General features: G+C 53.8%; 1 protein-coding gene across 4 annotated transcripts in view; it reads left to right on the forward strand.

Annotated features, from left to right (window-relative positions):
* Positions 1–236: 236 nt before the first annotated feature.
* Positions 237–25,071, forward strand: part of NEK6 (NIMA related kinase 6) — a 105,101-nt gene continuing 80,266 nt past the window's right edge. Inside the window, exon 1 of one of the 4 annotated variants that reach the window (XM_054501519.2) lies at positions 237–392. The gene's annotated coding sequence lies outside the window, so the exon portion shown is untranslated. Of the gene's footprint in view, positions 393–567; positions 669–25,071 lie in introns of those variants that run through there. The other 3 variants (XM_054501522.2, XM_054501523.2, XM_063649927.1) reach the window with 3 other exon arrangements.

Below are 25,071 nucleotides of genomic sequence, written 5' to 3' on the forward strand. Positions count from 1 at the left end.
GAGAAGATGGGGAGACGCCGGCTTGCGCCCTGTGAGTCTGGGCCTCAGTCTTCCCATCTCTGAAATGGGGAAGGGGTTCCTCGGCCGAGCTGATCGGCCGCAGAACTCGGCGGAGTCGAGGGGTCCAGGCCCAGGAAGGACGCCGCCGGGGCGCCCCCCGCCCCTCAAGCTTGCGTGGCGGCAGCGCGCACGAGCGCTGGGGGCGGCGCGGCCCCGCGGCGGGGAGGGGCGGGCGCGCGCGCGCGCGGGCCCGCGCAGGCGGCGGCGGCGGCGGAACCGAGCTGACGGGCGTGAGGCCGCTGCGCCGCCAACTCGTGTGGGACGCACCGCTCCAGCCGCCCGCGGGCCCGCGCACCGGTCCCCCCGCGGCAGCCGAGCCCGCCCGCGCGCCGGTGAGTGGCCTGGGGCTGGGGTCGGGCCGGTGGGGCCCCGCGAGCCGGGAAAGGGCGGGGGCCAGGCGGCGGGGCCGTCACCCCCAGCCGGGCCGAGGACGGGCGCGCGCCCAGAGCTCCGCGGGGGAGAGCGGGAGGCGGGCGCGCGTGTGGCCGCGCGGGGCTGAGCGTGTCGGCGGCCAGGCGGGCGGGGGCGGCGTGTCCGCGTGTCCCGGGGTGTGCGCGTCCCCGGCGGGTGTGCGTGTGCACCCCGGAGCGTCTGGTGGCGTTGTTGGGGTGAGTGCGTGCGGGGACGCGGGCATGGCTCCCCGCTACCCACTTCCCGAGTGGGGACGACGGGCGGAGGAGTGTGCCGGGCGCCGCAGGGAGTACGTGCGGGTCTCAGGGAGTGTGTGTGTGCACGTGTGTGCATTCCAAAGTGATTTGTGTGCAAGCACATGCGTGAGCCTAGAAGGGCGAAAGTGTGCCTGTGTGGGTGTGAGTATAACGAGTGTGCAGGACCGTGCGAGCGTGTTTATTACTGAGGTTGAGGGGCCCCCTTTGCCCCCACCAGGCCTTTGCACAGTGATGGCCCCCGAGCCAGGGAGCCCGTGGAGAGAGAAGCGGCCTGGCATGTGCTGGGGGTCGGGGCTGGGCCTGATCTGGTGAAACAGGGGCTGGGAGGGCAGACTCAGAGCCTGGCTGGGCCTGACAGAGGCAAAGGTCTTAGAGCCAGGCTGTGGCAGGGCCACTGGCAGGACCCTCTCTGCACACACAGGCTGGGCGAGCGGAGGCTGTGGTGGGCCCCTCGGCCGGCCACCCGAGGACGTGTGTTTTCCTAAATATCCTCCGGGCTCTCCTGTCTTTGTTTTTGTCTCTCTCCAGCCAGGCCTGGGGGGCTGACCCTAGACTTGCCTGTGTATATGGGGGCCTCTCTGCCTGCCCTGCTAAGTAGACGGATCTTTTGATTTATTTATACCTCGCCTAGGCTCCAAGTGTGAATCCCAGGACAGTAACAAATTGATCACAGCGGGCTTGGGACACCAGCTTCCGAGGTCTGTCCTTGCAGTTTTGACTGACAGGCTTTTGTGTGTGTGCGCGCTCTCTAACTGTTGAAAATCTTTGCAGTTGAAAGTCTTAATTGCTTTAAGGCAAACTTTAGAAACTCCAGAGCTCCCTAGTTGCTCTGACTTTTCCAAATTCAGCTTGCCTTTTTTGGGGGAAAATGTCGCCTTAGTTTGGTGTACAGTACGTGCAGGCAGGTCTTGGAGGCACGTTTAAAAACCCTGTCGTTAATGGAAGAAGAATTTCATTGAAAGGGACGCAGAGCCATCTGGAAGCGCCTGCCCCGGACTCAGCGAGTTTGAGCTTACCGAGTGAACTTTGGACGTCTTCTTTTAGCAAACAAAACCTGGAAGGAAGCAAAAAAGACCCATATTCTTTTTCTTTTTTCTCCTGAAAATGAAAAAAAGAAAACACCTTCTGGGTTTGCTGGAAATGCCCCCTCTCCTTCCCCCATCAAGGCCAAGCCCTCCCTGCGTCCCCCACCCCCAAATAAAATATGCCTGTGGGGAGCCGTGGAGTGAGTCACTCCCTGGCAGAGAGCCTGACGGGCAAACATTTGGGAAGGTTCTTGCCTAACTTCCCAGAAGAAAAGGCCCAGGATTTAAAATGGTCCCTGTGGTTTGTCAGCCTCTGCTGTCCCGTCTGCTTCGGAAATGACTAAAAAGTAGTTTGTATCTCCACAAAATAAAGTCTCAGACTGAAGGCCTTAGACCCAGGTTGGTCTGGATTTAGAGCTGTTTAGGTTTCCAGAAATGGAGCGCCCGGCTTCAACTGGTGGCATTTCTGGTGGGTTTGAACAAGGACAGAGGAGGGAAATGGGGAGGAAGTTCCCTTTTGCGGAGCAGAAGGGGCTGTGTGCTGGGAGCCGTTCTGGGGGTGTGAATCTCCCATTGGTCTTCTGTGACAGAAAATGCTTTTGGTTTTGTGCACAAGGAAACTGAGGCACACGGGGGTCAAGCCTGTGTCCTGGGGCAGCTGAGAGGAGGTGGGGGCAGAATCCGAAGTCACCTGCCCAGCTTCACAGCCTTTCCTCTTTCCATTGCACTTGGGATGTGGTATTTGACTGGCTAAGGTGCACAGACCTAGTGCTGAGTACTTTAGCACACATCCGTTCATTTTCTGCTCATCGTAGATAGGGTTTATTATCCCCATTTCACAAATAAGAAAACCGAGGTTCAGAGACATGACTTGCATAATTTCGTTAAAGTAGCACCACGACAGATGGTCCCCATTTATTTTTATTTATTTATTTATTTATTTTTGAGACAGAGTCTCACTCTGTTGCCCAGGCTGGAGTACAGTGGTGCAATCTCAGCTCACTGCACCCTCTGCCTCCTGGGTTCAAGTGAGCCTCCTGCCTCAGCCTCCTGAGTAGCTGGGATTACAGGCCCGTGCCACCACACCCAGATAATTTTTGTATTTTTAGTAGAGATGGGGTTTCACCGTGTTGGGCCAGCCAGCCTGGTCTCGAACTCCTGACCTCAGGTGATCTGCCCGCCTTGGCCTCCCAAAGTGCTGGAATTACAGGCATGAGCCACCATGCCCGGCCATGTCCCCATTTACTGAGGATATACTGTGTGCTAGGTCTGGTGCCGTATTTCACCCAGTCCACTCACCAACACTGAGATGGGAGCTGTCACGATGCCCATTTACAGATGAGGAAACCGGGGCACAGAGAGATGAGAGAATGCGCCAAAGACCATGTGCTAATACGCAGCAGAGCTGGATTTGAACCCAGGCTTGTCTGAGCAGAGCCCATGGTCTCCCCACTGTACTAGGAAGCTTAGCAGGCACTGTGGGCTGGGTGCCTGGCCTGTGCTGAGGCTCAGTGTCATTTTCCTGATCTTACAGAGAGGGAGGTTAAGTAACTTGGGCAGGGTCATAAACCCGCAAATGGCAGAGTCGGGATTCAAACCTATGTCTCTGATTCCAGAGTTCCTCACCTTAAACCACATCTGGCTGCCTTTGTCGTGCTTTGCTCCTGTTGCATGCTACAAAGCCAAGTAGGTTAAGACAGGCTAAGTTCCTGCAGGGCTGGGTTGCCCGAGACCTGGGAGAAGTCTTCCAGAAGGCACTGCTGGCCTTCCTCGCCCAGAGCCAGAGCTACTGGAGAGAAAGGGCCTCCGTTCACATTTTTTCTTTTCTTTAAGTGCCCCAGATACTTTTCATAAGGGAAGTGTCAAAACAATTGTCAAAAGGAGAAGAATATTTCCTTCCTCTTCTCAGGCTAGACCAAGCAAGGGAGTTGGAGGGTGGAGAGTGGAGGGCTCTGGTGAATCATCCAAGATTAAATACGGGTAGGCACTGCCAGGTTTGTGTGGAGATGAGGCTGGGACACTGTTCGCAGGAAGAGTCCGGTGTTCTGACTCCCTGATGTCACCTTCATGGGCCTGACTCACAGTCCTAAATATCTGACAGCGATAGTGATCACTTGTAGGTAGGCTTCTTGTCACTTGTCGTTTAAGTCACCTGCCTGCCTTTTTTCCCTGCTCATTTCCATTTCGATCACGGCTTCTACTACATGTGCTTGAAATGAATGTTGTGTGTGAGGACCTGTGTGGTTTGGGCCGTGTTGTGCCCCCCTGCCAGTGTCCTTCGGTGTTGAAAGGAAAAGGTATTTCTCTCCCTTCCATGTGTATTCTGCAAATTGACGAACATTTGCAAATTGCTTTGAGATGCGTTAATTTAAGGTGTGAAATAATAGATCTTGTGCGAAGGCTCAGCCACATTTCTGGCATTGATGGATTTTTCTCCCGTCTGGCCTGTGATTTGGGGAGGTAAAAATAGTCCTTTTTTCCACATTTTTATCTTTTTTTTTTTTTTTTTTTTTTGCTGTCATCATTCTTAGGAAGTGGTGTGCACATGCCATGGAACTTTACATGGAACATGGAGCTCTGGGGAGCAGGAGTGCTCTTGGAGTGAGGGGTGGTCTGCGGTGGCCCAGGCATCCCCTGGCTGTCCGTGAGATGGCTTTGAAATGAGCAGGCACTGTTGAGGGCCTCAGTGGCTTTTTGGTATTTAGCTGTCTTTTCACTTATGACTCTTGGGTAATGGCAAGATAACTTTTGGGGAAAATGTTAGTTTAAAAAGAAAAAAAATCAGGCCAGCACTTTCACTCATTCCTGTCTGAGCTGGTCCCTTCCTTTGGCCAAAGCTGAACTAAACCAATGGCCTTCTCAGACTCGACTTCCAGACAGAGGAGCCGACATTGGGGCAAATCAGTTGGTGGTGTAATTTCCTGTGACGTTAACTTTGGGAACTTGAACTTGGAGTGGGAGCTAGCATTTTGACATCTGTCCCTCTAACAGGACTTGCTTGTGTGGAAACAGACCCCCACATACACGGGCTGCGCCATTGTCTCCAATTCTGGATTTTTCCACAGATGACTTCTCGGGTGGTCTGGTGGTAAAGGCACAGGTCTTCTAGCCAGGCCTTTTGGCCTCCAGCAAGGGCAGGATCACAGCACCCCACCAGACCTGACTGGCCACTGGCACTATAGCTGTGGCTGGCGAGTTGGGGGGCCATGGGAATTGAAAGATGGGGTGGCCGAGATCTGAAATGCATTCAGTTGCAATGGCCTGGATCTGCATGGAGCCGTTCTTTCTTTCTCTTAGACATCTGCGTGATGGTGACCTCATAGAAAAGAAAAAAGGGGCTTTATGTAGGAATTCCATAGAGTGTGAAGGAATTTGGACGGGAAGGGGGAGGGAAGTTGCCATTCAGAGCCTGCAGTGCCTGCATTTTCCCCAAATTGTTTAACCCTCATGCTTCAGAATTAGGCTGAGGTTTGCGGGGTGGGTCATGTTGACCTGGGTGAACAGAGATCCCTTTAAGAAGAACTTCTTCATGTTCCAGAGGCGCGTTCTTACTGCAGGTGAATGGCAGTATGGGAATTAGTCCACAGGCCCCTTCTCGAATGCCTGCCCTCTCTTGTTCCTTGTCCTCAACGTCTTTGAAACTTGGGCTTGTTGGGAAGACACCTGCAAAAGGATGGGTGCACATGACCTTCAGCTCTAATGAATCCAAGCTGCTGATGAGGACTTCACTGGGCTCCCAATCCAGAGAGCTTCGCACACACCCACTGCGGTTGAGACGAACACTGGGTTTATTTATTGTGGACTTTTGGAGTCTGAAGGACTCTTGCCACCCATCTGTTTCACAGAACAGAACCTGAGGCTCAGAGAGAGCAAGGCGCTCCCCCACAACTGCATTGAGAGCCTGAGCCCGGGCACCCGATGGAGTGAGTGAGGCTGGAGTCCCAGACCTGCCTCTCACGAGCACGTCGCCCACTGAGCCTCAGCGTCATCATCTGGAAAACAGGGACAATATTATGGCCTCAGAAGCTTTGGGGGAGGAACTAAGTGAAATAATGCATTTCAGATGCTCAGCACCTTGTAAGTGCTTGATGCTCATTCCCCAAGATTACATGAGAGACATGGAAAATCTTTAATGACCAAGGACCCACCCAGGGTCACTCAGCCGGGACCCTTGGTCCGTGGCCCAGAGTGTCTCCAGTGCCCCTGCATTGAGGCCCTATACAAGGCCAGAAGCAGGTGCCGGGGACCCCTCTGGATTCCACCAGAGCACCTTCCTAGGATCATGGCTCCCAAAACGGAAGGGAAGGAGACAGCGCAGTTTGCAAAGAGGCAGGATTTAAGCACCAGGGTGGCCCTGTGGCGCCTCAGGAAAATGTTTGCCTGTCAGTATCTGCTCTCGTTCCCACCTGCCCCCACAAGGCGAGGCCATAAGTCCTCGGCGTGGTGTTGGAGGGTCTCTGAAGGCCCTGAGAGCTGTGTCAGCCACTGTGTGTTATGAAGCGAGGCAGATGTTTTGTTAATTATTTACACAGCGTCGGCCCCGCGGAGGACTGCGCTGACAGGAGCGGCTGTCACAGGTCTGGCCGTGGGGCAGAAGTGAGCAGCCCTCTTCCCCCAGCAGTCCTCCTGAAAAGGTCTGCATGGCAAGGCCTGAGGGAGTCCTGCACATTTTGTGCCCCCGCCCCCCCAAAGCCATTTGGGTTTCCCTTAAACTGGCTTGTTTTCCTGAGCCGGTGGAGAGATCCTTGTCCTCCGGAAGTGGCCATCGCTCTGGGGCGGCTTCTCTGCCAGCTCGTCACACCGTAGACCCAGCTGTAGTCTGTGTGGTGGGAGAGGGTGTCACCAGGCTCTGGAGGTCTACTCCTCTGTAGTCACCTCATGCAAGCAGGGCTTCACAGGGGCCCAGCCTCTATTCCCTCATCTGGAAAACGGGCCAGTAACACCAGGCACCAGCCCCGTGATCCTCAGGCACCCTTGGGGGTGATCTGCCTTAGAAATTCAACTTTAGGATTAGAATTCTGCTAAGAGGTACCATATGACAAAAAAGGTAATGTAAAAATCACAAAGACCAGGACAGGCTCACGCCTGTAATCCCAGCACTTTGAGAGGCCGAGGCGGGCAGATCACTTGAGGTCAGGAGTTTGAGACCAGCCTAGCCAACATGGCAAAACCCCATCGCTACTAAAAATACGAAAAATTAGCTGGGCGTGGTGGTGGACACCTTTAATCCCAGCTACTCGGGAGCCTGAGGAGCCTGAGGCGTGAGAATCACTTGAACCTGGGAGACGGAGGCTGCAGTGAGCTGAGATCGTGCCACTACACTCCAACCTGGGCAACAGAGTGAGACTCTGTATCAAAAAAAAAAAAAAAAAAAAAGAGTTCTGCAAAGAATGGCGTCTGGCATCAGAGCTTTCCCTGAAAGGCCAGTAAGGATGAGGAACGTGAGCTCCAGGGAGGCGAAGGGGGCAAACCCACCTCCCTGTTGCCTGTTTTACATAAGAGGGTTTTGCATAGGAATCATTTTAAGATACATGAAATAGCCAGAATAGATAAATCCACATAGACCGAAAGCAGATTGGTGGTTTCCAGGGCCTTTGGGGAGGGGAGACTGGGGAGCGACTGTTTAAGGGACATGGGTTTTTATTGGGGTGACGCAGATGTTTTGGAACTGGATGAAGGTGGTGGTTGCACAACATTGTGATTGTAATACATCCCATCCAGCGGTTTGCTTTAAAATGGTTAACTATATCTGAGAAAAATGTTAAACAGAAAGGTTTTGGCCAGGCACGGTGGCTCATGCCTGCAATCTCAGCACTTTGGGAGGCCGAGGCAGGCGGATCACGAGGTGAGGAGTTTGAGACCAGCCTGACCAATATGGTGAAACCCCATCTCTACTAAAAATACAAAAATTAGCTGGGCGTGGTGGCGTGTGCCTGTAATCCCAGCTACTCGGGAGGCTGAGGCAGGAGAATCACTTGAACCCAGGAGGCGGAGGTTGCAGTGAGCCGAGATGGCACCACTGCACTCCAGCTTGGGCAATAGAGTGAGACTCTGTCTCAAAAAAAAAAAAAGACAAGTTTCTCTTGCTTTAAAAAAAAAAAACCTCTCCTTTTACAGATGGGGACACTGAGGCCTAAGAGAGACATCATGACCAGCCTCAGGTCCCACATGCAGCCTGCTGCTCTGTAGCCTAAATCAGATCACTGTCCCAGCTTTCAAGTCAAGGCTCTGGTTGTGACACCTGGGCCTGGACTGCAGGTGGAAAGTTTTGATGGAAAAACACAGACCGTCCACTGTCCTATGGGCTAAGTGGACTCTCTTCTGCTAACCAGAGATGCTTGTGCTGGCTGGTGCGTGGCACATTATCTCATTCCTTCATGACGTATGTCCGGATGGAAGTCCTGGGTCAGGCATTGTGCTGGGAGCCCACACGAAGACCCTCTAATGGCCCCACCCATTGGCCTCTCACCACCTGGTGGGGACAGAGGCTGTCACAACCCCTTCTTAGGTGCTCTTGATCAATTTGCAGGTGGCATCTTTTGGAATGTACTCTCTGGGGAAGTAGGAGAGCTTCCGGCAGTGAGGGGTGTTTAAACCCACCTGGAAGGAGACGTGGGGTTTGCCAGAGGGCTGAGAGGGCTGGGGTAAAGGGCAGGTAGACACCAAGGTGGGGAGGCAGGTGGGGCCGGGGAGTGAGAGCTGGGGCTGTGGAACTTCCTCCTGCTTCCTTGGCATTTGTTCCTGTCGGTAGATGGCCTTACCAGGCACTTACTGTGGACCATGTTCTAATCTAACCCTTAACCTGAGGGAACTCACTTCATCGTCCCAGTGATGCCGTGATGTGGGTACCATTATGCCCACTTTATAGATGAGGAAACAGAGACCGAGAGAGTCCAGGATCTGTGGTGCTTGACGAACATCAGTCTGAGTGCTGTGAGGACACTCACAGCATGGGGGTCTGAGCTGAAAATCGGAGGACAGAGGCTGCCCTCCGGAAGTGACCAGGATGTGTCCTCAGGAAGTGACCAGCTGCCGGTCAGGGCCTGTGTGAGGGCCCTCAGGCAGCTGGAAGGAACAGCGTGCACCCAGGTACCATGCCAGGGCCCCTGAGCATCCGTCTTGTCATCGCATAGTTGTAACCTGCCTCACAGACTGAACATGCACTCTAGAAGGGGATGATGGGACTTGGTCTGTGGACCACAACAGTGTTCTCCATGCCCAGCATTGTGCCTGGCACATAGGAGGAGCTCAATTAATATTTGTTGAGTGAATGGGAAGTTTTAAGTAGGCACACGGCCGGATCCTTGGGGAATGTTTATATGGAGTGAACGAATCTGTTAGCAAACGTTCCTCACTCCCCTCAGTGGGCTGCGCAGGGCTGCATAGGGCTGCGTTGAGCTGAGCTGGCCCTGCCCTGGGAGAAGAGGTTTCTTAGAGAAATGCTCATCCTCGAATTATTCCAATGAGAGGAACCTAAGCCCAGAAGGGCTCTACCTCCCAGAGTTACAGGCTGTCCTTCCTATGCCGCTTCCCTGCAGAGGCAGCTCCCACATGTCTGCATAGGAGGGCTTTGGGTTGGAATGGGTTAGTGCTGTGTCTTAAAGCTGCATTTTCTACCAAGCACACGCTTATTTTGTTTAGAGGGCATATCTTTTGGGGTTGCTTTGAGGAAAGGCTAACCAAGCCACCTCTGAGCACAGACGTGACTTTTCGGCAAATGAGCAGGACCCCAGATTCCACCCTATCTTAGAAAGTAGGAAACCCAGCATTGAAAGAGGAAAGATTCTGTAGCTGTTGTGGCCTTGGCGAGCCACCAGGGTGGGTGCCCAGATGGCAGGATCACTGGGCACCACCACACGGAAGAGAGCAAAGGAGAGGGAGCCCGCCCCTGGGCTTGGCGGGTCCGGTCGAGTCCGCCTGGATTCAGTTACACCAGGACTTCGAGTGGGCACGGCGTGCTGGACTGAGTCAGTGTGTGTACATTTCCTTTGCTCGTCTCCCCGGGGAATGTAGTGGCCTTTTGTGTGTGTTTCAAATGCCAGCCTCCTTACCTAACCCAAGAGGAAATGAGGACTGGATTTTGTCTGTGCAGAGGCTGGGACAAGTGTGGGAGCCGCCTGCTCTTGGAGCCAGCCTGGTGGTGACAGCGTGGCATTTGGAAAACATTCTGTGGTTTTCCCCAAGGGGTGATAGGCATACCAGGTGCTGGGCCGCCCCTGGGCTGGGCACTGGGACCCTGAAATGAGGAAGCCCCGTGACCAGGTTTCACGATGCCATTCAGCAAGGAATGGCTGAGCACCACACGCCTTCTTGGCCCCTGGGGAAACACACAGGAATCAGATGAGGTCCCTGCCCCGTCTTCCTGGGGAAACATGCAGAGAAAGTACTTGTACTCTGAGCTAACACCTTTCACTCGCACAGACCTTTATGGTGTTCTGTGTCTTCAGACATTGATCTCCTGTAGGTGAGACACATCATGGCCCCACTTTCCAGACTCCCTCCCAAACAGGCTGTGATCTGTAGAAGTATTTAGTGCCATTCAGGGACAGGAGAGGCGGTTTGGAAGATGCTGTTTGCTGTGCGAAGTCCCTGGATGCTCAAATGGCTTATGGGGTGGCATCTTTGAAATTACACAGTCCTGAAAATTTCAGGACATATGGTCACTGTGCTGTGCTAATGTTAGCAATTGAGATATTTAATGACCCAGAAAAAACCCCTTTTCCTACCCAGCGCAGGTTACTGGAGAGCCTTTATTTCTCAGGAGGAGGGTCTTACACAGTGTAATTTGGACCAGCAGATAGGGAGTCATTATCCCTCATTCATTTATTAGCTAATTAAGTGGTTTATCTGGTCACACATTTACTCCTTCAATTGCCATTCATCCAGCACTGTTTGCTGATGTACCTGGCCTGGTGCTGGGTACTGGGGGTGGAATGAAACAGAACAAATATGACTGAGTCCCTACTGTGTGCCAGCCCATAGGGTGTGCTGTGTGCCACAGGTGAATGCATTCACTTCCCGGTGGACGTTTAACAACCACCTATCGTGTGGAGACTCATGGAGATGCAGAAATGCAAATGGCAGTCTGTAGTGGTTTGGACACTTGCGGTGTTTTGATGGGGTCTTTAGTCCTGGCTCTCTCTCTGCTTGCTGTGATATACCCAGTCAGCCACTGTTCACAGGCCACGTGGTGACGTCCCCAGAATGAACCAGAAACAATCCAGATGCCCCAGGAACCGACGTGAGAACAAGGCATCCCCTTCACACGTTGTGTCTCAGTTCAGCGTCTTGCCACCACCCAGCATTTTGAGACAGAATGTGAGATCGCGTGGTTGGCTAAATACATAAATATTTTATGTCTCGATATTCTGAAAATGAAGCCCAAATGCACAGAACTGCAGCACATCAGTGCTATAGATCATATGTTATAATAATCTGATGACATGTTGTTTAAATATTTATGGACTGATGCGACATGACAATGGGGGAGAGAGGAGGCTCGCAGCAGAGTCTCGGCAGATGCGGGAAGGAGGGAGCCGATTCCTGTGATCCCGAGAAGCGTCACAGGACACCTGGGTTTCTGATGTGATGTTTTGGGGTTTTATGACAAAAACAGTGGCTGACATTTATTGAGCGCTTGCCAAGTGCTGTACCCTTCACTGATACCATGTCATTGAATCATCACAGCATCCCCAGAGGGTGGGGCTCTTATTAACCCCAAGTTACAGAGGGGAAACTGAAGCCCAGGGCAAGTCAGTGGTCCACCCCAGACCCCACAGCTAGTGAGTGGCCCAGGAGCAAATCCAGGCTGACCCCATTCTGCATTCTAGCCCTTAATTACTGTGCCGTGCTGCTCTAGGGGTGACAGGTCATATCCGAAAACCCCCCACCCCTGCTTGGATGACCCCTTGCTTGGTACTAACTGGACTTTTTTTTTTTTTTTTGAGATGGAGTTTCACTCTTGTCACCCAGGCTGGAGTGCAATGGCACGATCTTGGCTCACCGCAACCTCAGCCTCCCAGGTTCAAGCGATTCTCCTGCCTCAGCCTCCCGAGTAGCTGGGATTATAGGCACCCACCACCACGCCCGGCTAATTTTTTTTTGTATTTTTAGTAGAGACGGGTTTCACCTTGTTGGCCAGGCTGGTCTCGAACTCCTGACCTCAAGTGATCCGCCTGCCTCAGTGGACTTTCTAAATCACAGGAAAGGAAGGTGATGTCTGTAAAATGTCGGATGGGATTGGGAGGCACAAGGAATGAATAGCTTAGGAGGGGCAGGGAGACGTGTGGAAGGGCCACTGCAGCCCGGTGCCTGGCACATAGTAGGTGCTCAGGAAATGTGGTTCTTGAGCCTCTGTCCTTCTCTTTGTTGTTGGTTTTGCAGAGTCATTAAGGGAGTTTACTGCAGACTATCCCCCATACAAGTGTCCTGTGGCCCCTGAGCCTTTGCCTCAGCCTCTCCCTCTCCCTGCGGTGCCCTGGGAGGAATCAACTGACAGCCCTTTCAGTCTCCCACAGTCCAGCCAGTTAAATCAAGGTGTTCCCCTTTTATAGAGGAGTCTCCTAGAGCCAACCGCAGCATCCCTGCCTTTGGGAGCCACCTGGAATGTGCCAGCTGCAGTGGCTGTTCCTTCCACACCCCCCTTGCTGTCTGTGGGGCTTGCCACTGAGGGCTCCATCCCCCCGCATCTGCTGCCATTGGTCCTGCCTGTTGCGTTACTGCTCTGTGCCCTGGAGCCCCTCCAGCACAGACGCCTCGAAAGGTTGATCAGACATCCTCAGCACCTGGAGTGGGGCCTAGCACACAAGACGGCAATGAACGGCCAACCCTAGAAGTTCAACCCACAAGACCTGCAGGGCAGGGGCTGAGTGTCCGAGAAGCCTCTTGGGAAGTGATGGTCTTAGACCTAGTGGTGTCTTCCCATTCTGCAGAGGCCTAGGGGTGTCCCCAGGTCCCCAGAGTGGGAGGGGAAGGGTCAGAAGTCCATGGAAATGAAACACAGGGCCAGCTACAAAATTTATGGGGCCCAGTGCAAAATGAAAATGCAAGTTCCCTTGTTCAAAAAGCAGTAAAAAAAAAAAAAAAGTTTTTTCCTTTCCTTTGCAGTCTCTTTCCATCTGTCATGATGTTTTTTGTTTGCTATTTAATGTCTTACTCCCTGGACACAAGATACTTTCAGGGTGAGTGCATACCTCACAGGTGCGGGTGCACCTGCCCCTGCCTCTCCTGCCTGCATCTGGGCCCCTGCTGCAGGTAGCGGGTGGCAGAGGTTGCTGGGTGCGGGAGCAGGCAGCTGAGTACCTGTCCTGGGGAGGCAGCTGAGACTCTGTGCTGCCAGCATGTGCTCCATTATTCCACCAGACTCCACTTAACACAGATTCAAAGATGACATGAAGCATTTCAGGACAGTGAAAGCACAGCATGAAGCCCTACGCTTGGGGCTCCCTTCTTAGGGCAGGGCCGGGTCACCTGGACATGAAGCCAGCCTGATGGGAGGGGCCGTAGCACCCACACACACATTTCACACAGAGCAAGGACCTTTTGTTGGTTTTCTCCATGGAGCTGGGGCCAGATCTGATTTGAAGGGAAAGTTCTGTGTTAAGCACTGTCTACAGACTGCTGGCCCAGCAGGTTAGTTGGCCAGCCAGGGGCTCTCCCTCTTCATCCTGAGCCTCTGGTGCCAAAGACACACCATGGTCAGCCCTCCCTGACTTAATCTCTCACACCATTGCCAGAGATTGTTGCACTAACAAACCCATCCCCTCTGACTTCCGCTCCTTGAGTGACAAGGGTCAGAAATTAAGTGGCGCAGTTGCCAACCTTCTCACTCGGGAACAGCGCCAAACACGTGGTGCCCCAGAGATCAGAGAGGGTGAGGAGCTCGGATTCCACCAGCCACCACGCTGTTCCCAGCCCCAAAATGGGGAGGCTCAGCAGCCACAGGGAGTGACGTCTGGTTACTCTGAAAACACGGACGAGGAGGCTCAGGTGAGGGGTACTTACTTAGTACCCACCGTGCACCGGAGACCCGGCCAACTACTTTCCGTGTGTTGCCTTCGTTAATCCTTGTGACACCTTTGAGCTGATCCTGTTTTTCAGATGAAGTTAACTGAGGCTCAGAGAATGAAGCTGCCAGTCCAAAGCCATAAGCCACACACTTTAGAAACTGAGATTTGAACCCAGGCCCGGCTGGCCCCAAAGTTAGTGCTCTTTGCACGTGAATCCCAGGCACACTGGCTGGCTGAGGTCCATCCCTGGCTGGGCCTCTTGCCCCCGCGTCTGCTGCATCTGCGTGGGTGCAGGACAGGGGCCAGACCTCAGCGCTGCTGCCTGTCTACTCCTGCCCCTGAGCAGTCACCCTTGTTCTTGGCAGGGAGCAGATCTCAGGGCCACGGCTCCAGCTTTTCTCCTGCAAGGCCTGGCCAGCTCTGTGGCTGTACTTATGCCCAGAGAGACAGGTGGCAGCGGCAGAGTTAGGCACACCTGGCTGTGAGTCACACCCACCTTGTGCTCCTCGTGTCTCTTGGGCTTGTCACCGCCCACTCAGGCCTCTGTTTTCCCGTTTGTGGAGCAAGGGGTAATAGCAGTTCCTGTCTCTGGGGCAGTTTTCCCAAACTATTGTGGTAAGGGTGTATAGTCCTCAGTTCCACGCCAGGCCCAGAAAAGGCATTTGATACTCTGTGTTGATGGTAAACGACATAGTATGGGGTGAGATCGGAGCTTGGTGGCCCCTGTGACACTCGGGAGCACTACCCCAGGCCAGGGCATGTTGGCAGGCTCTCAGTCCAGAGCTGCCCTCCCTAAGGAATTCATCCCTTCCTTGTTTTCTTTGTTCATTCATTTCATCCCACAGAGCCAGGCGCTCTGTTGAGATACAGTAATGAGCCCCAGGCATGAAGTCCCTGCCTGCACAGGGCTGGTGTTGTGGTTCCTAAACAAGAAACAGGTGCAGGGTTCCTGGCCAGGCAGCGCTGGGGAGAGGTAGCTGGGACAGCGTGGTGGCCCATGGCTGCCACAAAGAATGGAGTTCCTTCAATCTCTTTCTTCCATTGAAGGGCAATCCCTGGGGATTTAACATGGTGCCTTTTGTGTGAGGTCCCAGCACTCCCAGGGTCCTGGGAAGGCCTCATCGGGCTTTGCTTTGCTTCAAGCTGTCTTTGAGAAATCAGTTTTTCCAGTTGCAATGTGGGAGTTTTCCCCAGGCTCTCCTGAGACTCACAACCGCTCCGCCTAACGCTGCTGGTCATGGGGACCTGCCTGGGCCAGGCCCTGGTCACATGTGATCGCATCGGCTTCTCTTGGTGACCTCGAGAGGCAGGTCCTATTAATTCATTTTACAGATGAGGGAAGGGAGGCTGAGTGAGGCTGCGTCATTTGCCGAAGAGCGCACAGTGTGCCCACTGCCAAGTCAGGATTTGAACCCACGCCCGTGGCTTCCAGACCACACTATCGGAACTACTCTGCCCTGGTGTGAATGGATGTTTTTTTTAATTCTCGGCAGCAGAAAAACCACAGATTCTGCTCAAAGCAGTAGACTCTCAGCGGCCCATGTGTCAGGGCCGTGCTGGGTGCTGCAGGAGGGCTCTGCAGAGAAGAATAGAGACAGACTGTTGGTGCTAAAATCGGCCTGAAAAATGACCGTTTCCGCATGAGCCGGGATTGCGTTGACTCCTTGCTCCAAGGCTGTGAGGTGTGTGGGGTTAGGTTCATGTGACAGATGAGGAAGTGGAGGCTCAGAGAGGCTGTGTGGCTTGCCGAGGTCACACAGCCCCGGGCGGCCTTATTCCACATCCACCTGCTCTGTCTGCCATCATCTATGGTGGTCTCCGGACTAGCTTGGGCCTCCCCAACTCCCTCATTTGGATAAACTGAGGCCTAACGAACAATTCAGGGCTTGATCCCGAACGGGGGAGGGGACGGAACCCTTTGCATACTTGTGGAAATGGACACTCATTCCACAGCGAAACTGCCTTCAAAATGCCAGTGATTCTCAGGGCAGGAGAAGACCTAAGAAATGAAAGCGGGCAGGAGAAGACCTAAGAAATGAAAGCGGGCAGTCAGGGCACGTGTGTCTGTGACAGCAGAAGGGCCCGTGTCCACCCTTCCTGGGACCGACAGCCAGGGTGATGGGGTTTTATAGCATCTGGAACAGGCAAGCCTTTTATAAGAAAATGTTTCCAAAGCTGTCCCGTCCCACCGTTGGCAAGCAGTCCTTAAACGGCAAAGAAACAGCCGTGCTCCGCATTCACGAAATGGTGAGCTGGCATTTAGGCCATTTATTTAAAGCGGGAGTTGAGGAGGCTAAAGACTTCAGTTCTGAGCGGCGGCTCACGGCCTCGCTGCAGCAGGGGAGCGTAATCTTCAGGGTTTTCTTCCCATTTACGGGTTTTTTTGTTGTTGTATATTTGTAAAATGAGGCTTCTGCTGGCAAAAGCAGGTTTTAGCGAGTGCGGCGGCTCTTTCAGGACCTAATAAGGCCCCAACGGAGGGTGAATTCCTGCAACACTTTCCTTCCCCACAGGCCCCCCCCCCCATTCCGTCTTGCCTCATACACTTTGGGCACAGGGTACCATTCATCTTGCTTCCCATTAATGGAATTACCGCCATCACTTCTGCGGAATGAGATGGGCCCTTTGGAACTGCCTTGGGGACAGAGGCAGGATTGGCCGCTGGGCAGTTTTGCTTAGAGGGGAAGGGAAAGAAAGAGAGGGAGAGAAAACTCTTACAAATGGATGCTTCCTTGGGTGGTAAAGATCCTTGGCCGTGGAGGGCAGAGGCCGCAGGGCCCATCCAATTTGCTTCCTACTCATGTCCCGTGTGAGCCTCGCTGTGGCAGGGCATGTGATGGCCCCAGTGGCAGATGTGAATGAACGGGGCTTGACACCTGTGTACCACAGCCCCTTGACTTCAGAAGAAGGGAAGGAGGGACCCAGCATTTATGGACTGCTGACAGATGCCTGGCACTGTATGCTGGCCAAAATTTGGGGAGTGGTATCTCTGTCCTCATTTTTAGATGAAACAGCAGAGGCCCAGAGAGTGTAGACACTTGCTTTGAGTCACACAGCTCATGAGCAGTAGCGCTAAAGTTTGAACCTCAGTCTGTCCATTTTCATGGAGGACCAGCAGTGCCCCTCCTTGAGGCTCCAGAAGCAGCAGATTGCGGACTCACAGTCTGGGTACCTGTCAGCAGTCTGTCCCAGCATCACCTCCCAATTCCCCAAGAAAGTGGGCAGACATCTGGAAGGTTTTTGCTTTCATGTAAGAATGCTGATCGAGGACAATGCTGAATATCATGTATTCCACCCGGACATCTGATAGAATTTCAGGGGTCTGGGATCCTGAGAATGAGGGAGGGAGGTCGGGAGCTGACCTGTCTGACACACTGTGCTTGCCATTCTGCATGTCCGTTTGCAGCAAGGCTGGCAGTCATTGTCCTCTCCAGTGCCGGCTCTGATAGATTGATAGGGGCTGCCCGAGATGCCATGTTGAGAAGGCTTTGGAGACTGGCATTGATTAGCAGTGTTTCCTGTGTGCACAGGAATGAAAAGATGGGTGTGAAAAGGACCAGACCTAACTTAGTACAATTCTTAACCTGAGCAGGGACCCCAGGGGCACCAGCCCTGCTTAGTTCTTGTGATTAGTTCATTGTGTGCCTCACCACACTTCCATCCCAGTAAACTCCAGGAGGGCGAGACTGTGCACAGTGCACAGTGGGAATTCCACAGATAACAGAAGGAAGGATTGATGAAGGCTCTGTAGCCCCCAGAGAGCCAACAGTTGGAATCCTACAGTGAGTGTTTTTAAAAACATTATTTTAAACTTCTAGGGATGAGATGTAGGTGCCCACTTATTTAAACCAGAGCCATTTCATCCATGTCACTAACTTGCTGGATGTCTTTTGAGTCTTGGTTTCACCTGCCTGAGCCTCGGTTTCCTCATCTTCACTCCCAGCACTGTGGAGGGGTGACCTGCTTGATGACGGTCGTGGAGCCCAGAACCCATGGGTAATGGGGTCAGCATTCAGAAGTGTCAGCTCCAGCTGCCTGCCCCCGCCTACCAGGCCCTGTCCTCTGCCGGGCGGAGCTCCAGGTTCTCTGGGTCTGTAATGCTTTCCATCTCACTTCTCAAACATCACTGCTTCTGGGGAGTCTCCTCTGACTTCAGCACACTGCTTAGAAACCCCTGGTTGGTGCCTCCATAGCCCCATCTGCATCTTCCCCAGCATGGCCCCCGACCCTGTGAGGCCCACTAATGGCCAGTCCCCTGCCCCGGGATCCCCTCCAGGGCTGGGACTGGCCCACTTTCCTCTGTGGTCCCAGTGCTCAGCCCAGGGCCTGGCCTGGCAAAGGCCTCGGTGACGGTAATGAAGAGAGGGAGCAATGCACCCTTCATTTGTTCCTCAGGCCTGTGGCCATGGGGACGGCTGAGATGCTGAGACCACTGTGTCCAAAGCCCAGGCCTTTTTTGGGGACAGATAGGTCAGCGGGACGGATGGAACCAGCTCTGTGACTCACACACCCGTTGTGCCTGCTACGGTGATCCTTTAAAGGACAGTTGGGTTTGATCCTGTGGGAGGTGGGTGTTTGGAAAGGTTTTGAGCAGGGGAGTGGCCCCCCTGAAGCAGAGTGTGGCCCGTGGAGGCTGGCGGGCTGGGAGGATGCTGTGAACTTCAGGAGAGATGAGGGGGAACGGGGCTGCCCTGGGGAGAGTGGGAAGAAGTGGGGAGCAGCCTGGAATAGTGCCGGGCAGCTGGTGTCCACAGCCTGAGCTCCTACCTGGATACCCCTGGATCAGGGAGCAAAGAATTCAGGGCTGCAAGTCAGAAAAAATGCTCCAGGGGCTTCAGTGGCTCCAGAGTCTCAGGAATCATCTCTGGATGGGTGACTGGGGCAAGGGTGGGCTGAGGCCCTGGTCTTAGTCTCCTCACCAGTCAGGGAGGGCAATGTGCTTTTTGCCCTTGACTCTCCTCTGACCCTGGCCCTCCATACCTGGATCTGGCTTGGGGGCAGGGTGAGGCCGAGGCCCACAGAAGCCATAGGGTCAGCCGAAGAGCAGGAGTGGAAAAAGAAAAATCACGAAGCAATAATGAGCCCGTGGCACATCGAAGGGGCCATTGAATCCCCGTGGACTCAGGACGACAGTGGCCAGAGCAGTGGTTGTCTGTGTGTGGCTGGAGTGTGTGCAGAGGGGCCAGTGCTTGAGCCTGAATCTTCACAGCCCTTCCTCCACACATGCAAATCCTAACAGTATGTTATTATTGATATGTAAATATTAGCAATTAGCTTTTTAAACAATAATTCCTCCTCCTGCTGCTATTGTGGCTTGCTCATCAGAGCACCCTTCAGATCAGTAGGAGTTGGCCAGGTGGCGAAGGCCTGCAGTTAGAGCATGGGGAGACTGCGTGAGCAGGGTGCAGAGGTGGGAAACAGCAGTTGCAGGAACCCGTAAGTGGCTCCGTGGAGCTGACGTGGTGGAGGACAGACGTCACCTGGGCTTGGGCTTGATGGGTCAAGGGGTCTTAGGTGCTAAGCTCAGGAGGGATGGCAACCTGGAAACCTTGAAGGTGGGTAAGGAAGGGGAGATGGGGTCTTAGGAATATGTTTCTGGTGGCGTGTGTGGAAAATGACGGTGCTAAGGCTGGGAGGACTTAGAGGCCAGTGGGGAGGCCCAGGTGCTGATGCCACTGTGGACATTCCTGAGCCTCTCAGCTACCTGAGGCCGCACTGCCACCCAGAAAGAATCCTTGGCTGGGCTGGGCGTGGTGACTCACACTTGTAATTCCAGCACTTTGGGAGGCCAAGGCGGGTGGATTGCTTGAGGCTAGGAGTTCGAAACCAGCCTGGCCAACATGGTGAAACCCCATCTCTACTAAAAATAACAAAAATTAGCCAGGCATGGTGGCACACACCTGTAATCCCAGCTACTTGGGAGGCTGAGGCAGGAGAATCTCTTGAACATGGGAGGCGGAGGTTGCAGTGAGCCGAGATCGTGCCATTGCACTCCAACCTGGGCAACAGAGTGAGGCTCCATCTCAAAAACAAAACAAAGAATCCTCACCTCTTTCTCCCGTCCCACCACCTGCTCCTACCCTTTCCTGCTGGGTGTTGGGGCGGTGGAGAGCTCTCACCTTGGCACCCTCAGCCTCTCTCGGCTTTCCTGTGTAAAACCAGGCTGATGCCTGCCGACTTGTGAGAATAAATGATAAAATCTGTGATGCTCCCAGTGCTGCCTGGGGAGAGGAAGGAAAGTGTTGTCTTCCCTAAATTCCTATTTCTGCGTGTCATTTATTCTCTTCCCTGTCAGAGAAGCTGTTTTGATTCCTGGGGACAAGAGAGGCCCGCGTTCATGGGAGTGCACCTGCAAGCCCCATCCAGGCAGGTTGGTGGCCACGGAGTTCATTTGTATCCCCAATTTCCAGGCTGCCTCGTGAATCTGCAAGAGCCCTGCTCCTCATGTGCTGTGGAGAGCGCATCGTGTTGTCCTTGTGACTGATTTCTGATCCTCCCTGCATTTATTTGTTTATTTGGGTCTGAGAAGTCCGAGGTGAAACTGTGAGAAGGGGCACCTTTGAGTTTTAATACAGGATGCACCATCATATAAGGACACTTTGGTCAACAGCAGACTGTGTATGTGACGTTGGTCCCATAAGATTATAATGCCATCTTTTGACTGTACCTTTCCACGTGTAGACACACAAATACTGACCATTTCATTACTGTCGACTGCAGTACTCGGTACAGGACCACGCGTTACAGGTGTGTAGCCCAGGAGCGACAGGCGACACCCTATAGCCTAGGTGCGGGGGAGGCGAGACCGTCTGGGTTTGTGTAAGTCAACTCCAAGATGTTCACACAGTGACAAAATCGCCTCATGATGCATTTCTCAGAGTGTGTCCCTGTCACTAAGCGATGTGTGACTGTTTATATCTGTGGCACTTTCTATGCGTTGGGGGCATGGGCTGGGTTTGTAGGTTCCCCTAGGTGAGCAGGAGTGTCCCAGGCATTGAGGAGGGCTGTTCCCAGGTCTGTCTAGGCGTCGTTTTCCATGGAGGAGAGGTTGCTCAGGAAAGTGAGCCCAGGCTAGCCCACAAGCCCTCACTCCCTCGCAGACCCAGGTAGCTGCAGGAGGATTCTAGAGGAGACTGGGTTCTGCCCACCAACAAGGGGCTCAGCCACACACCCCCACCCCTGGCCCACCACAGGACTTAGTGCCACTTGGGATGCGGTCAGAATGTTTTTAGGTTGAATGGGTGCATGAGGGTGGGGAGACGCATGCGTCAGATACCGGCTGGATGACTTCATGTATGTTGGTTGACACATTTTACAGCTGGGGATACTGAGACTCAGAGAGGCAGAGGGTCTTGGCTAAGATGCCCAGCAAAGAAGTCTTCATACCACATCTGACTCCCCACTCCCTTGAGAGCTCCTATCACCTAAAGCACCCGCCGCACCTCCTGCCTCAGTGCTGGGGAGGATCAGTGGAGACCAGGGTGGGGGGACCAAGCACGATCTCGGACCTCCTGTGTACTGGGGCACTTTGCCCACACAATCTCATCTTCGGTAGATCTCTTTCCTGGTTTTCTGATCACAAAATTGAGGCTTAGAGAGGTGATCAGTCTGGGCGAAGTTTCCCAGCAAGTAGGTGGAGTGTCCCATATTTCAATTCTGGCCTGGCCTGGAGAGGACACTTGCCTGCTGGACCAGGTCGAGGATGGGGGGCTTCGACCCGTCTTGGTGGGATAGCCTGGGCTATGATATCGGAGGCATCACTTTCCCACCAAGAAAGAGCAGGAGGGTCTTTATGGGGGCAAACAGGGCAGGGAGCTCCCCCTCGGACCCCTGGGAAACATGGGGCTAGTTTGGACCGGACACCAGCCCAGTCCCTTTGCAGCTTGCTCCAGCCTTTCTCTTCCCTTTTTTTGTTTTTTTTTGAGATGGAGTCTCGCTCTGTTGCCCAGGCTGGAGTGCAGTGGCACGATCTCGGCTCACTGCAACCTCTGCCCCCCGGGTTCAAGTGATTCTCCTGCCTCAGCCACCCGAGTAGCTGGGACTGCAGGCACATACCACCATGCCCGGCTAATTTTTGTATTTTTAGTAGAGGCAGGGATTTCACCATGTTGGCCAGGCTGGTCTTGAACTCCTGACCTCAAGTGATTCACCCACCTCGACCTCCCAAAGTGCTGGGATTACAGGCGTGAGCCGCTGCGCCTGGCCCGGCCTTTCTGACTTCACCTGCCCCACCTGTGCAGTGGGAGGACAGGAGAACCCCTTTGTCTGTTGAGTGCTGATTATGTGCCAAGGAATTTGCTGCATGATCTGATCTGATGGCCCCAGCGACTCTTTGAAACCCAGCCCCTTATTGGCACCACCCAGTCACTCCCTGGCTGCATTTCCCTCAAGGCACGTATCGCTGTTTGAAATGACCATGTCTGTTCACTCTCGTGTCTGTGTCTACCTCCCAACCACGCAAAACCTGTGGGAGGGGAAGGCCTTCTCTGGCTTGCCCGTTCCTGTGTCCCCAACCCCTCGGACAGTGCATGGCTTTACGAGCTTCTCAAGAAATGCTTGGCAAATGATGGCAGAATGGGTTAACCCTGGTTTTCTCAAAAAGGGAATGGAGGCCCACAGAGGGCAGGCCCATCCCTGGGTCACACCGCCAGGGCAGGATTGGTGCCCCTGCCTGTCCAGGGTCAGCTGGGGCTTCTCTCACTGACCAGCTTTGAGCCTGGAATTCCAGGTGTGCCTGGCTGTGTCCTTGCAGGTTCACACCGCCCAAAGAAACTTCCAGTCCACACTTGTGGCTTTGGATCAGCTCAGAAAAAGTGTGTCCTGTGACTGCTCGAGGAATCTGGGCATTTAGCCCAGAAAAGAGTGTGTTTCCTGGCTTCCTGAGAACTGGGGCCCACCCTGCCCCCGGTCTAGGCGTGCAGAACAGGAGGGAGGGGAGTTGAAATTGGGGCCTGGAAGGGTATGGCGTCAGACCTTATCATCTGAGTGAGGCTTGCTGCTCACGCGGAGACTGTCCCGGCCGAGCACTCCAGGAGAGGGTATCCCTACCATCGGAGCGTCCTTAGAGATGGCAGCGGCGCCTGGAGTTGCTGGAGAAGAAACATTCCTCATGCTCATGCGAATGTTTCCCTGGGCTGCTGTCCCAGCACTGGGTACCGTGGGGCAGACATGGGTGTGACGTTTTCCAAGCATGAGGTGACCAGTGTCCATTGGGTCATCAGGCCTCCAAGGCCACATGTTTGGAAAGCTATTCCTGGAGCACCAGGCATCTGGCCCCTCACTCTGTGGCCAGGCACGGGTTTATGAGGGGACCCTGCAGAGAGCTGGGGTCCTCAGCCTTGACATCTGCACATTGTGTATAATTTCACGCTTTGCTTTGCTTTTTTCTCTTCATTTTTTTCTTTTTTTGAGACAGGGTCTTGCTCTGTTGCCCAGGCTGGAGTGTAGTGGTGTGATCTCGGCTCACTGCAGCCTTGACTTCCTGGGCTCAAGGGATCCTCCCACCTCAGCCTCCCAAGCAGCTGGTGCTACAGGTGCATGCCACCACAGCCAGCTAATTTTTGTATTTGTTGTGGAGATGGGGTTTCTCCATATGTTGGCCAGGCTGGTCTCGAACTCCTGACCTCAGGTGATCCACCCACCTCAGCCTCACAAAGCGCTGAGATTACAGGCATGAGCCACCGCACCCTGTCTGCTTTGTTTTTCTTGAGAAAGATCAGAGTTTCCCTGCTGCATCTCCCGCTTTTCGCTTGTGTTTTCTTTTCTTTCTCACCAGCGGGCTGCCTGGTGACTGACCTGGGGGCCTCCTCCCTCAGACCAGGAAATCACCCAGTACTCAGAGAGGGTTCACTAGAATTACCCCCATGTTCACTGGAATATACTGGTCACATTTCTGAGAGGGAGACCCCCTTTTTGTACTCATAGGAGAGTGGAGGAGGTCGGCCATGCTTCTCCTCAGCCAGGATTGAAAAAGTCACCTAGCATAGTGGCCTGAGTCCACTGGTTCCCAAATCCCAGACCCAGGCCAGGCCTAGGGCTGTGTGAAGTCTTCCACGGACCCACAGTGAAATAAGAAAAGGAAGGCCTGGCTTGGCATAGCTACTTTCCATGTCAGCTGTTTTTTCTTTTCTTTTTTTTTTTTTTGGAGGCGGAGTCTCACTCTGTCTCCCAGACTGGAGTACAGTGGTGCGATCCCAGCTCACTGCAAGCTCCATCTCCAGGGTTGAAGCGATTCTCCTGCTTCAGCCTCCTGAGTAGCTGGGATTACAGGTGCCTGCCACCACACCCAGCTAATTTTGTATTTTAGTAGAAACAGGGTTTTACCATGCTAGCCAGGCTGATCTCGAACTCCCGACCTCAGGTGATCTGCCTACCTCAGCCTCCCAAAGTGCTGGGATTACAGGCATGAGCCACCATACCCGGCCTGTCCTTTCTTTTATGAAAGATGGTGATACTAGGTAGACGTTTTATTTTAGATGCTGGAAAAATGTGGCAACCTATGTCTGTCTTCAAAATTTGGGAGAAGCTGTCCAGGCCTGTGACACCTCCAGGCCCAGAAGCCATTGATGTGCTTCTGCACCCCAGACACAGAAGTGGAGCCCGGGGCAGACTTTGTTGCCTCAAGAACCTCTGAGTCATGGCCACACGTGAGCCTCCAGCTCTGCCCTGGTGTGCGGTGGTGCGTATTGGCTTCCTAGGGATATTATAACAAATTACTGCAAACTGGGTGCTTGAAAACAATAGAAATTCATTCTCTCATGGAGAATCCTGGAGGCGCGATGCCTGAAATCAGGCTGGTGGCAGGCTCAGTTCCCGTGGAGGCTCTGACAAAGCACCTGCCATGCCTTTTTCTGGCTTCTGGCAGGCGCCAGCCACCCTCCTTGTTCCTTGTTCCTTGTTCTGTGTTCCGTGTTCCGTGGCTTGTCCACACGTCCCTCCAGTGCTCGCCTCTGTTGCCACATGGCCTTCTTCCTTGTGCGTCTGTCTCTGTGTACATCCCTCATAGAAAGACACCCGTCATTGAATTTGGGCCACCCTAATCCCATGTGACCCCAGCTTAACTTGATTAGTATCTCCAAGTAAGGGCCTATGCCCCAGTTCCAGATAGACAAGTGTTTGGGGGAAACATTACTCTGGGGGCATAAGGGATGAGGAGGGCAGATCCGGGGAGCCTGCCCTCATTCCCAGGAGGAGACGGGAGACCAAGGAGCAGAGTCTGGTGGGGGAACGCTGTCACCACAGCAAGGGCCAGGCTGGGGCCACAGGGGGTGGGTCAGACACGCCCACTGAATACTCAGGGGCACAGGGGAG

Source organism: Pongo pygmaeus, chromosome 13 (genome assembly GCF_028885625.2).
Source record: "Pongo pygmaeus isolate AG05252 chromosome 13, NHGRI_mPonPyg2-v2.0_pri, whole genome shotgun sequence".
NCBI lineage: Eukaryota > Metazoa > Chordata > Mammalia > Primates > Hominidae > Pongo > Pongo pygmaeus.